We start from the raw sequence: 14478 nt of genomic DNA on the forward strand, positions 1-14478 counted from the left end.
GCAGCCTGCTTTTAGTCCCTTATCTGGCCCCACCCACATCCTGCTGATTGGTCCATTTTGCAGAGAGCCGATTGGTCTGTTTTACAGAGAGCTGATTGGTTCCTTTTGACAGGGTGCTGATTGGTGCGTTTACAATCCCTGAGCTAGACACAAAAGTTCTCCACGTCCCCACTAGATAAGCTAGATACAGAGTGTAGATTGGTGTATTTACAAACCCTGAGCTAGACACAGAGTGCTGATTGGTGCATTCACAATCCCTTAGCTAGACATAAAGATTCTCCAAGGCCCCGCCAGATTAGCTAGATACAGAGTGCATCCACAAACCCTGAGCTAGACACAGGATGCTGATTGGTGCATTTACAAACCTTGAGCTAGATACAGAGTGCTGATTGGTGTATTCACAATCCCTTAGCTAGACATAAAGGTTCTCCCAAGTCCCCATTAGACTCAGGAGCCCAGCTGGCTTCACCCAGTGGATCTCGCACCAGGGCCGCAGGTGGAGCTGCCTGCCAGTCCCACGCCATGCACCCGCACTTCTCAGCCCTTGGGCGGTTGATGGGACTGGCCGCCATGGAGCCAGAGGCAGCACTCCTCGGGGAGGCTCAGGCCACACAGGAGCCCATTGTGGGGAACTCAGGCATGGCGGGCTGCAGGTCCCGAGCCCTGCCCCGCCGGGAGGCAGCTAAGGCCGGGGGAGAAATCGAGCACAGCGCTGGTGGGCCAGCACTGCTGGGGCACCCAGCGCACCCTCCGCAGCTGCTGCCCAGGGTGCTAAGCCCCGCTCTGATTGCGGGGCCGCCAAGCCCACGCTCACCCGGAACTCCAGCTGGCCCGCAAGTGCCTCACGCAACCTCGGTTTCCACCCATGCCTCTCCCTCCACACCTCCCCGCAAGCTGAGGGAGCCGGCTCCTGCCTGGGCCAGCCCAGAGAAGGGCTCCCATGGTGCAGCGGCGGGCCAAAGGGCTCCTCAAGTGCGGCCAGAATGGGCACCGAGGCCGAGGAGGCACCGAGAACGAGCGAGGGCTGTGAGGGCTGCCAGCATGCTGTCACCTCTGAACTACAGCCTGGCTGCCACTGAAATTTATTTGTAGCCCAATAAATTTCCAGAGATAAAGCCAGCCAGAACTTTGGTAGGTTCTTCCTGCTGGGGCATCTGATTCCCTTGTGGCCCAGAGTGGGTCTAAATGCTTCTTTTGTGGGCACCAGCCTGGAATCAAGTGATGTGGGGTTCTGTCCAGTGCCGTGTGTCACTATGGCAAGACTGGTACTAAGTTTCAGTATAAAGTCCCACACTTTCCTCCTTGTCCCCAAGCCATTAGATTCTCTCTCGGAGATGCATTTCCTGTGGTTGGGGGAGAGGTGTCATAGGCAATGCAAAACTGTCCGTCCTCCCTTCTTCAATGCATCTTTTCTTGTTATCATGTTAAAACCAGCTGCTATGATCTCTCACCTGGTTAGCCCTTGTGAAATTGTTTTCTTACATAGATAGTTGTTCAATTTGGTGTTCCTTCAGAGAGACCATTGCTGGAGAATTCTATTCTACCATCTTACTCCACCTTCTACCTGTTTATTTTTTAAATGCTTCTAGTAAATAATTGTGAAGTGATAGCTTTATTTTAATCTTGGGGATCAAAAGCATGTAGCTAGGAACTTTTCCCAAGGAATATTTTAAAATTTTTATACAAATGTTAATGGAATGACATATTTTGATTTAAGATTCTTAAATGTAGTTTTAGTTTTGATTCAATGTTATAGAACACTGTTTTTTTAAACTGTGATCTGCAGCCCACATGTAATGGAATCACCTGGGGTGCTTATATTTAAAAAATGCAGATCCTAGGGCTCACACCAACTAAATCTCCTGGGATTGGAGACCAGGAGGTAGTTCCTGTAATCTTCACAGCTGCTTCTAAGGTACACCAGTTTAAGAATCATTCTTTCATATTTTCAGACTGGGGATTCTTACAAAATGACAAAGAAGGAAAGCCTTAATCTTTTAAAGTCAGAGTTCAAGCATTAGACTATGCACTTCTTAAACACAGTTTGTCTTTCCCATTTTCTCTTTCCAGTTCTTTATACTGTCAAGGGATTGGTGCAGAAATGGGAAACAAAGCAGTGAAAGAAAAACTATTTATTTCTTTATACACATTTTGCTTTAATAATCACCAAAAAGACTTTCATTTTCTCTCACCTACCCTGTCCACCAGTTATGCTGGCCTTCAATATATGGCGATAGCAACATATATAAATCTATATCATACATTTATACACACAAGCACATTCTTTCAACACTGTGAAGACACAGACTAGGCTTTACTGTGGCTGGTGGCCTATCCCATGCCACTTAAAAATCAGCACAGGTTTGCTGTATGCAAGAATTTCAACAGAATTGGTCTGGCCATCAGTCCCCAATTTCTCTGAGGTAAGACAGGGTGACAAAATGGGACAGCGTATTTGAAGTGAGGTCCATCTAATTTGGATATCATGGAAGAAAAGAAATAGGATGTGCTAGGTTAAGCCTGAGATGGTATCTGGGAAGTCACCACATTCGTGATGTGAACTCAAAGAACACAAGTGCTACAGTGCAGACCAAGGCCCAGTCTGACTTAACCCAACAGGGTCAGGTGTGGATCTGTGAGTAGTGCTCACTGAGCCCCCGCCAGCAGTGTCCAGCAGGGCAATGCTGCTCAGTAGTGTGCTTTTAGAACCTGCCAGAGGAACTCCAGCATTGGGACCATGTGCCCCATTCATCAGAATCAGGGTCCTATATCCACTGAGTTTTCCATCTCAGGACAGCTGATGAGGCAAGAAATGTGCTGTTGCTAGTTCCCAAGCTGCTGGGGCTGTTGAGAAGCAGTATCACAAAACCTTCTATGCAAACTATGCATCTTTTGCTTAGTGCTGGGCCAAGTGGACCTTGGCTAATGGTATTCCATAGCTGTCAGAAAGGCTTTCTGGCTTTCTCCCAGCTCCACCAGGATACATCTCTGACCCCCTCTTCTGGACCCTCCAGTGGACTTGGAGGAATGAGGCCCAGAAGCTCCTCAGCAGATAGGTAGCTGCACAAAAGGGGGACAGGCCCACCTTTCCTGCTGTTTTAAGGACTTCTGGTGGAGAGCTTCTTGCATGGTTCCTGGAAGGCAAGGGTCACAAGGAGTACATGGCAGAGCTCTTAGGGATTTCACCTGCAGACAAAAATAAAACAAACCAAATCAGTGTATATTGCCAGGCCCTACTGATGGCTACCTGAAGCTGGAGTGAGAGCTACAGGGTGACCAAAGACAGGAGCACGGTGAGAGCCAGTTAAGAGGATGAGCTAAGAACGTGCACTGCAGTCTGGAAGAGCAACAGGTGCCCGAGGTTAAGGGGAGCCTCCCCACCTCCTTGTGTGCTGAGATCCCTGCTCCAATTCACTGCACACTGGGTGGCTGGATCCTACCACTCCCTCTTCAGGGGCCAGGTGACTCTCCAAATCACTTTGTCTCAGCAGAAAGAGGCCTTTGCCATCTCCACCCAAGAAAGAAGTGCTTAGCATGAAACATGCACATATAGAAACAGCCTGTTGTAGGAAGAAGAGGACATTTTGCAGGGAAGTCCTCTGTTAAGTTTATGTCCAGTTGCCATAATGAGGGTGTGGAGGGGCAAGTCCACAGGGACCTCAGAGCTCAACTAAGTCCAGTTCCATCTTTGGCAGATGAGGGTGCAGCAGTCTCATAGAGATTAAAGGACAAGCCAAAGCCACACAGCAGTTAGTGATAAGCCAGGGATTAGAACCGAGGCCTCAGGTCCTTTCCAGTGATCTATGGGAGGTGGAGGGGAAAGCTTCCACACTGGAGAAAGCCAGTGGATACTATAGACTTTTGGGTTACCTTTTAGTGGATATGAGAGACTTTTTGGGTTACCTTTCCAGGGACAAGAATAAGGCTTTACAGAGGCAATCCTGTAAGTGTTGCTCTAAAGAGGCCTAGGAAAGACAAGAATTATCAGAGAAAAACAAAAGGGAGTTAGTGAAAAAAAAAAAAAAGAGCAAGTTAAACTGGCCCAAGTCATTTTCACACTATGGAGATCAACATTCTCTCAGGTTACGGTTTAGAAACATTTCTAGGAATATGCTCAATTGCTTATGGCAAAGCTTTGAAATCCATGTTAAAAGGTTTAGTTTCTGATTTTTAAACCATTCATATACCTCAAGTTTTTCTTCAAAGCACTTCCTAGGGAATGGTTAACACTTAGTGTTTTAAGTAAATGTAGATAATATCTGGTACATATATAACATTTTTCCCCTTAAGATTCAGTTGTTATTTATTAACAAATTCTCTTTTAGACCAATGAGACCCAACAGATCTCTTTTGTCATGTTACTTAAAGATATATCAAAATCAAATTGCTGTTCTTAACACAGGAGTGTGCAGTGAAATCAGTTTATTAGGTTGCAAATTGCTTTTACTTTTTCATGAAGAGTAGACCACATAACTGGCCTCAAGATCCCTCTACCAAAAGCTCATTCAGAGGCAGACTTCTGAATGTCTAATGACTTTGAGAGTGAGCTGAATTGCATTTCTCCAGTCTCCTGACTTGGTATCAAAGAAGAAAAATTGGAGTAAAAAGGAGAGATGATGACAATGTGAGAGTGAACCAAGATACTGGGGCAGGAGCTGATGGGGTGGGAGAGTGATGGGAACAGAAACTAGCAGGATGCTCACTGAGGACCTGTGATCTTGCAAGTGGACCCAAAATCTTCTCCTGGAAGGCCAAAGCAGGCCCAAGGGTCACCTACAAGATATGCTAATGGATGGTGATGGGTTGGGGACAGGCTTGGTGCCTCTGACTGGTGCAGTAGTTTCCCTACCTCTAAGTTAGTGCTTGCCTTCTTTAAAACATCGTGTGTTCTGGTTACTGAAGCAACAAAAGAGCACCACAGAGTAGAAATCACCAGCAGAAATTAACCCTACTTGCTTAGCATGAGAATTCTAAAGCATTTATTTCTTTCTGGCCATTCAGCTTGGAGTCTCCTGCTATCCACCCCATCCTCCCCTCCTCTGTATCCACAATTGCTCATGGCACAGGAGGTTTGGGGACATCAAATCAGTCTCCACTCTCAACATTTCCAAGCCCCCCTGGTCACTGCTCATCTGCAGCACAAGTGGGGCATTGGGAAGACTGCCTGTTTCTTCCCCCATTCCCTCTCAGGGAACCTATGCTGGCTGATGATGAGCTGCTCCATGCTCTCCTTCTGCTGGTTGGCGGTCTTCAGATGCTCAGCTATGCTTTGAAGGAGCCACTCCTGTTTGGATACTTTGGTTCTCAGTTACAGAAGTTCCCTTTCTGTTGATTCTCCCTGGATAAGGGGAACAGACTCTTACTGAACAGGCAGAAGGCCTAAAGTGCCTTGTGCTTTGTGGCTCTTTCCAGTGAAAAGAAGGATTCTACAATCTTCTTCACTCTCCTGAAATGGATTTCCTCCTTCACAGCCTCGAATACTTCCAGCTGAGGACAGTTAAGGATGAGGCCATTAAGCAGGAGTATTGAGACTCTGGAATTCCCTATGCAGACTAGCACAGGCCTACACACCTGTAGCTTAAGAGAACCTCACTTCAGGCTAGTATAAAACTCCCAAATCTGAAGAGGACCTTGCTTTAATCCTGATATCAGTTCTGTCACTCTCCCTTCACAGGTAAGATTGAGAGTTCAGAAATGTTATGCCGGGGAGAGAGATCTGGACTCAGGCAAGTTTGCAAGTTTGTAAATATTTGTGCCAACATGAAGATGGCAAAACACCCTCTCCCTGGAATTAGCATAGTTGGATCCAAAAGGTATTGGTGACATTGATCTGGAGTTAGAATCCCTGGGGAGGGGATCCTGAAACTGCCTACATGAGGTTCTGCCAATCAGCGTTAGCCTGAGCTCTGAGCAGATCCTGAGGGGTGGCTGAATTTCCCCAGGCCTGGTCCAGAGATGCCAGCTTAAGTGATATGCAGGGATTCCAGGAAGTGGCTAAAAAGTCTCAGTCTCATGGGGGCATTCTGTGATCATTTGACCATGGGACCTGAGGGGTGGGAGATGGGTGCTGAAGCTTTCACTGAATTTCATCTCAGCCAAATTTCAGAGAGTTAAAGAAATTGAACAATTATGGATTGCCAGGGTTATGATGTCTCCACCTTCTCCACACCCCTTCCTATTCTTCTTTGATTTCTTATCCAGGGGCCAGGGGGCTGGCAGGGATTGGGATGTATTTAGAGCTGTAATGAAAGCAGCCACCATGGGCCAGAGATGTCCCTCCAGGGACACTCCTCTAAGTTCCTGTCTATCCCAACTCACTGGGTGGTTCCTGATTTTCTGGAAAAGCTGTGACATTGAGGAGACAGAACAGTAGTGGAGGGCAGGAGAACAGGGTTTGAACCAAGAAAGGACACTGACATCTTTCCACTTTGCCAGGCAACACAGGGATGTGGGTGCTTGGCAGGGCCACTCTCCAGAACATGGTGAGGAGGGAAGCTGACTCCTCTAGGGCATGGTGCAGGGCACTGGTGCTGCTCTGAAGCTCATGAATGCCTTTGCTGCCAAACACCTGGGGAAAGGTAACACCACAGAAGTGGAGATATTACTTTCTTCCCCCTGCATGGGCTCAAGCTTCCTTTGTGAGTGAGGCACAGAACATGGGCCTGCTTGAACCTGTGAAGCCCTCGCACAAACATTTGCAGCTCTCAGAACTAAGGTGCTGCTCCCTTTACCGGGCATGCCTTTCTCCACCTGCAGAACCCACAAGGCTTTCAAAACTCACCCCACTTGCTATGTCCTCTATGAACCTGTTACCTTCCTTGCCTGAGATAAATGACCACATTTGCCTCAGCACTCTCACAGCACAGGGATGACTTCTCATACTGTGCCTGTAGCCCCTTACTGTGCTTATCTACTTGGGTGTGTGTCTTGCCCTCTAGTGTGGGGTTCCGTAGAGGCAGGGCTGCTCCTATGCATCCATGGGTCCCCAGCAGCTCAGACAGCACAGCCACTGGTTCCTGGTCTCTCTCACTGGCAAGGTGCTCTTATAAGCTTTGCTGCCTGCCTTCCCTCCCCCTATGCAGTCTGCACAAGGAAATGCCATGGCTGGTAGACTTCTCACATCTTCCACATATGGGGGCCATACACCTGTAAATCCTTCAGTTTCTGTCCATCCCATTGAGTCAACTCTGCCCACAGATGGTCATGTGCCTGCATGACTGTGGTAGATAATAAGCTACCAAAGGCTGCTAGGCAATGCCACGTGTTTCTGTGGGGCTGAGGGGAAATATCCAGTCAGCTACATCTGGAACAGAGCAGAACTTACAGTGAAAATAGGAGATAGAGAAGAAAGGGCCTGGCTGCTATACATGGAAGAGGAAGGCAAAGCATGAAAAAAAACAAAGATAGTGGGTGAAGGAGTTAACATCGAAGGAATAAAGAGCACAAGGAAGGAGTGCACCTAAAGCTACAGGTGTGATTACCTCTGTGCCTTGGGCATCAAGGCCAGGGAAGCTGCATGCTGATCTCACAAGAGACACTATCTTTTTGTCCAGCAGCTTGCCCTCTGCAACCTGCTGTCTTAGGGCACTGTAGTCATCAATGTGGCCAATGACATGGTGGCCATGCTTATTGGCAAAGGAGCCATCAGTAGCATCACCCTCCATCTTGGGAGCGGTCTTCATTACTGGAGAAGTATCCAAATCCAAGCCTGAAAAATAAAATGACAACACAATGGAATCTTCTGTTATTCATAATGTTATCCTCAGTTTGCTCCAACTCAAAAGAGGTAGGGAACAAGAAAAGGAAGAAGCTGGGAGCAAGAAAGGAAGCCTTGGAATGTGCAAGGGTGGGGTAAAGTCCATAGAGATCTTCTGGCTTCCATATTTTTATTATCTTTCTTACATTATATCTTAATGACAAATTTTCCAGGGACAATTTTTTCCTTATTGGCAAATGAAATAGGACAAATCATAATAAATAATAAGTTTCTGGGTAGAGAAGACACAGACAAGGAAATCAAGCTGGATACAGAGAACATTTTCAAGAATGGAGAGATATGGTGCAATGAAGCAAAAACAGCAATAGGAAAACTATTGGAGGATGAATAATGGTGAGAAAGGCAGCCACAGAAGGCACAGTGAGTTGGGCTAAAGGCCTTGGGGCATGCAGAGAAAACTCTCTAAATACAGATAATATGTTTAGAGACAACAAAAGGTTATTTGCATAATCACTTTCCATCATCAGTCCCTGGGCCCTTTAGTTGCCATATTTAGCATTTGTTCTGTTGATTATGGCTGTTTCTGAGCCAGAAGTAGAGGAAGCAGAGCTGGGGAGGACCAGAGCTGGGGAATTCATACCAACATCCCAGACTGGAGGGGACAGAGCTGAATCTAGGGAGTAAAGGCAACCACAGTTTTCAGGAGCCCTGGAACACACTGCACGTGAAGCACATGCACACCTAGCCATCCCTACTGAGGCCTAAGGTGGCAGGACTCTCCTCTTACAGAATTATGCATACCCCACAAGCAAAAGCAAAAACCCACGAGTCACTGAGTTCAGAATGTTTCCATTCTTCAGAACAAAAAGATATTCCTTTAATTGAGGGATGTTCCATGAGAAAGTAACCTCTACTTTGAAAAATTATTAGGTGTATTTTTATAAACCAAGTCTTGAGTATAATCTGTGTGTGGTATCTAATATGATGCCTTGTAACTAAATGTAATATGTATAAATATACATAGTACATATTAAAATGTAGAATCAAATAATGAATGGATTCATGGGGGACTAAATTCAACATTCTAGCCATCATTCTGTTGAGGTAATACTGAAAAAAATGTACTTGTGTGAGAATAACGGAGATGGAAGGCTTGATGGGTTAACGTTGTCTTGCTGGAGACTAAAAAGCAACCCTATGGTGGAGGAATAGGAAAATACCACAAAGAAGGTAGAAAAGGTCCTGCTCAGGCAAGTGTTGCCCAGTGCCTGCTTTCTGGCTCAGGCCTCGGGGGTGCTAGAGAAAGAGAGGCAGGGACTGTGCCAGTGGGGCTGAGTCTTGGCTGCTGTATGGGAAGGCAGTGAGAGGGGAAGGTCTGGTTAGAAGGAAGAGTTGGAGACATAACTGAACACCACAACCATCAGCACAGCCCAGAGGAGGGCAAGGCATCCACCTAATGTAATCTGAGAAGTTCCTGGCAGCCAGGCGGTTTGCGTGGCGGCCCACATGTGTTTTTTCATTGAATTGCCAAAACAGCATAATCATGTTATTGTCACCTTCATTTGACAAATAAGGTTACTGTCAGATAAATAAGCATCTACAAGAACCAGAGAAAAATAAAGATTAACATGACCAAGAAATAGCTGGCAGGAGAGTGAAAGCTCAGCTTTGGAGAAACCGAACAGAAGTGGTTCCTGATTTGAATAAAATTGAAGGTATGGCCAAGGAGGTGAGATGGTGTACTAAATGGTGTATCAAAAGGAAAAAAAGACAGAGGAAGTAGAAATTGAATGATTTAAGACTAGGGGGACACCATTGACATTTCAATTAAAACTGGGAGAAGTGAGATTGATGAGGGATATCGAGAAGAGAAGGGGGTCCTGGTCAAACATGCCTATATGAAAAGGCAGGCAAGGGATGGGGTAGAGAAAGTGAACGATGGCCACCCGAAATAAATTGCCCACCATCCAGAACTTCCCCAGAGCCCTGTAAGGGCAGGAACATTTTGCCACACACTGAGTTGCCCACCTGTGAGGGAAAGGGGGACTAGAGAATCTGGGAAGATCGGCAATACTGAGACAGAACACAGTGAGCTGGAAGGAACACAGACTGAAAATCACAACATCTGGTTCTGATCCTGGCTTTGTCTATAACCTCTCTAAACCCTTGCTTGTCTGTTAATATCTCAAGACCTAAGTTTTCTTGTGTGAAACAGAGACAGCAAAACCTGCTTTACTTCAGATGAAATTCTATATGTGAAAACACTTGGCTAATACTAAAGCACTAAGCAAATCCAAGAAAAAGATACGAACATATACAGCTGCTAATTATTGAGCAATTCTTAGTGTGCCAAGCATTTGTAAGCGATTTCATTTAATGCTCAAAATCATATAAGGTATATATTATTATCCTCATCTTAAATATAAGGAAACTAAGGCCTAAACCTCTGAGACTTTAAACACCTTGCCCAAATCAAATGACCTTTAAGTGGTAAACTCAGAATCTGGAGCCTGGTCTGGCCTAAATCCCACGCTTTCACTCAGGCTGCTAGACTAGAGCAACTCTGATTTCAACCTGACCATAAGGAGCATAGACCAGGCAGATTGCACCTTCTGCTGCAGACATCCTGGTGATCTCCCCACTGGCTGAGGGCTTTCTAAGTCCCTTTTCCTTCCTACCTTGGAGGAGCAGCTGTTTGTTTCCAGGGTCAGTGCTGGCTGGGAAGTTCTGGTTAACGGAGGAGGGGCTGAGGCTGGCTTTGCCAGCACCGCTATCCAGCTGCTGTTGCAGCTGCAGTCACAGACAATTGTTCCCCTGAATGCTTTGCTCCAGCTGCCCACTCAGAGCCTGTACCTCTGTCACCAGGTGGCTCAGGTCACTGCTCAAAGGGATTTGGTGACAGGCATACAGGCTGTAAGCTAAGAGAGAAGAGGAGTCTGGTAACATTGACCCAAGTATTTCCAAGCACTTGTCAGAACCCTCCCCTGTGACATTCTTTTCTGCCAAGGACCCCACTATCATCTGAGTCTCATGCAACCCATCTATGATGGAGATGTCACCATTTCTGTGTGTGGTCTGGGGACGGCACTGAGCTGGCACACATCCAGTCTGAAACTTCCCTGTGGTTTAAGTTACACACATGCACCTATAGAGCATTTGATTGGAAGATGAGGATAAGTCCATATTTCATCTCCATAGTAACCTTAGTCCTGTAGGCTAAAGTATAGGATCCTCCAAGGTAGAAGGTCAGCACTGAGCTAGAGAAGGGTAGGGGATGAAGGAGAAAGAGATTTGACAGTCGGCACTCTCAAAAATGAAAGAGGAGAAGGAGGAGGCCTTTTGGTAGCATGTGAGGATATGAGTTGGGCACCGTAGACCAGGGATGATAACTAAGTGAGTTTTTCAACTTCTCTCTCTCTCTGTGTGTGTGTTTATGTATATATATATATATATATGTATACAAGTATATATGTACATATGTATACATGTATATATATATATGTATACAAGTATATATGTACATATGTATACATGTATATATGTATACATGTATATATGTTATATGTATATATGTATATATGTATACATGTATATATGTATATATGTATATATGTATGTGTGTGTTCATATAAACACCTATATATAGTGTGTATATATATATGTTGTGTGCATATACATACTATATATGTGTATATATGTATATCTACATGTACATATATGTACACACATATACACACATATATATAAATATATACGTGTATATATATTTACCTCCATTCACCACATGTAGTTTATTTCTTTGTATTGGGGATGAAGAGATCTAAGAAATATTCTATAAGGCCACAATCCCTTATCTGAAAGCCTTAAGGCCAAATGTATCTCAAAAGGTAAATTTTGTTTTAGTTTTTAGCAAGGCAACAGGGTGCGTATATCATATATAACATGTACCCAGTTGCAGGTGAGCCGCAGTCCTTAATCAAACATATAACTATTTCTGCAATGAGCTATGTGAATATTCCAAGTAGATAAATAAAGACTTATGAATATCCTCTTGTCAGTTCATCTAGATTTTGTCACTAAATGACTATTTGAAAAATTTAATTTGTAGATCTTACTGGATTTTGAAATTACAGATAAGAGATTATGGAGCTTTAGTGGTTGTAGCTTTGAAATGAGTCCTAAAAGGCAGGGAGAAAAGCATGAAAGGAAAGGTAGCTCAGGATGAAGTAGTTTTAGAGACTTTGGTAAATAATCTACTCTTGAATTTTGCCCAAAGTTTTGTGATGTTTCTCTCTCTCTTTCTCGATCCAAGTTCTCATTAAATTTCGCTTATTTTTTAAAGAGATGTTTTTAAATCTATCTATACCCTTTCATCTTCCCAATAGCACCTTATATTAGACTGTCATCTCTTAATGTGCCAGAATATCACTAGACCCATCCAATAGGTTTCCCAGATTCTAATGTCTCCCACCTCCAGGACATCCCCTGAGACTTAACTTCTTAAAGCTCTGTTTTCATCATATGTTTATCTTCTTTGAAAAAGAACAGACTTAGTTTCATTATCTACTATACAGAATGTCAACTTTCCCCCTGACCTGTGGGCTTTCAAGATTTGATGACTCTGCTCCACCATCCTGACTTCTCACTCCCCAAACCCCAAGCTTCTCCTGTGTGCAGGCTGGTCCCACTGACCCATCACTCACCATGACTTTGTACTTAAGCTATTCTCCCAGCCTGGTGAGCCCCTCTGTATTTCTTCAAGTTCCAGTTCACCTTGTCTTTAGAAAATCAGGAAACTAAATCAGGATTTATGATAATTCCAATCTAAATTCCACTGCCCTTCACTCTTTGTTTAGCCCTCTGGAGGGACATAAAATACATGAGTTCTTTTTCACCTGACAGTTCTTCAAATATCTGAAGCCAGTTCTCATGTCCTCAAGATCTTTTGAAAGCCTAAATTTCTTTAGTTTCTTTGACCAGTTCAAGATTTCTGGTCCACACCATTGTGCACCCTGTCTTCATTATGTTCCCTAGTGTGTCAATGCCCTTTTCAAAGATGGTGCCCCATAATCTAACAATATTTTAGACATAGTCTCCACAAGTGAACATCACACTTACACTACTCTAGTGTTATTTTGAGCTGGTATTTCTAGCATCATTTTGCCTATGCCGTACTTGTGTGAACATGTTTCTACCAAACCCCAAACCCTGAAGTCCATGAATGGCTGCCTGTCATATATTTCGACACTCGTCCTATATTTCTACCACTGATATTTTTAATCGAGCTCAGGATTTTGCTTTTTATCTTTGCTTAATTTCATGACATTGATGTCAGCCCTCTGTCCCAGCCTGCTGTGACTTATTAACATTATGTTATGAGTACTTTTCTCCATTTAAAGAAGAATGAAGAAATATATCAAAATTCCCAAATATTAGATTATTATTTCAGCAGGCAGCAAAGTGTTCAATAAATGTCCTTAATATTTAAATCCAGGATTGAAATTTAGGTCCTATTAGTGGTATTTCTATAAGGTTTTTTTGTTTTCATGTCTTTTAATTTTCTCCTGTGGGCAGGCTGGTCCCCACTGACTCAACACTCACCATGACTTTGTACTTAAGCTATTCACTGAGTCTGGTAAGGCCCTGTATTTCTTCAAATTCCAGTTCACCTTCTCTTTAGAAAATCAGGAAACTAAATCAGGATTTATGAAAGTTAAATGAAAGGGCAATAAGCTGAGAGCCAGATGTCAGTAGGGAAAGGGTCAAGGTGGGAGCATACTGCCTGCTACACTGGGCTGAATGGGTTGTCAGTATGTATCACTGACAATATTAAAGGCCTTTTCAAATGATATCATTAGGACAGTTCTTTTGCTTTAAAAAATGTTATAATCACCAGGCGCGGTGGCTCACGCCTGTAATCCCAGCACTTTGGGAGGCCGAGGTGGGCAGATCATGACATCAGGAGATCAAGACAATCCTAGCTAACATGGTGAAACCCCGTCTCTACTAAAAATACAAAAAATTAGCTGGGCGTGGTGGTGGGCACCTGTAGTCCCAGCTACTCAGGAGTCTGAGGCAGGAGGATGGCCAGAACCTGGGAGGCAGAGCTTGCAGTGAGCCGAGATCATGCCACTGCACTCCAGCCTAGGTGACAGAGCGAGACTCTATCTCAAAAAAAAAAAAAAAAGTTATAATCTAGACACAGATAGGAATGTCTAGAATAGGAATGTCCAGATTTTCTTAAAGTAATTAAGAATGATCAGGCTGGATCTTGCTCATGCTACCAACCTGTCCCTTGGGCTTTGTGCATGAGAGTTCCTACTGGGAGCCCCAGGCTTGGGTGGGGGTTTCTGAGACAGAACTCTGTAACTTCCCATGATCTCCACAACTCCCAGTGGAAAGAGCTCACTAGCATCCTATGCAAGGGCAAAAAGTTCATGGGGTAAGGGGAGAAGAACACATACCTTTCGGCCCCTTCTTGGAATTGCCATAAAGTGCCTCGTGGATTTGTAGCTCTGACTGGAGGAACTCAAAAAGCTGCTGTTTCTCTTTACACTGTTGCTGCAGGAGGACCAGCTTGTGCTGCAGTTTGACCAGGGAGTGGCAAGGCCCACTGAAATGGCAGGGCCACTCAGTCACACAGGAGCAATAAGCTGAGAGCCAGATGTCAACCCAGGGGTTCATAAAGGGTTATGGGTAGGGTTACATCTGAGCCCCAGATGTCAACTCAGGGGGTCATGAAGACCATCACTTTTATTTTG

The 14478-nt window shown here is 44.6% G+C and overlaps 1 pseudogene; it reads right to left on the bottom strand.

The window, feature by feature from the left end:
• Positions 1–14478, bottom strand: part of LOC129028576 (myomegalin-like) — a 55220-nt pseudogene that overhangs the window by 14478 nt on the left and 26264 nt on the right.

The sequence above is a fragment of the Pongo pygmaeus genome, chromosome 1 (assembly GCF_028885625.2).
Source record: "Pongo pygmaeus isolate AG05252 chromosome 1, NHGRI_mPonPyg2-v2.0_pri, whole genome shotgun sequence".
Classification (NCBI taxonomy): Eukaryota; Metazoa; Chordata; class Mammalia; order Primates; family Hominidae; genus Pongo; species Pongo pygmaeus.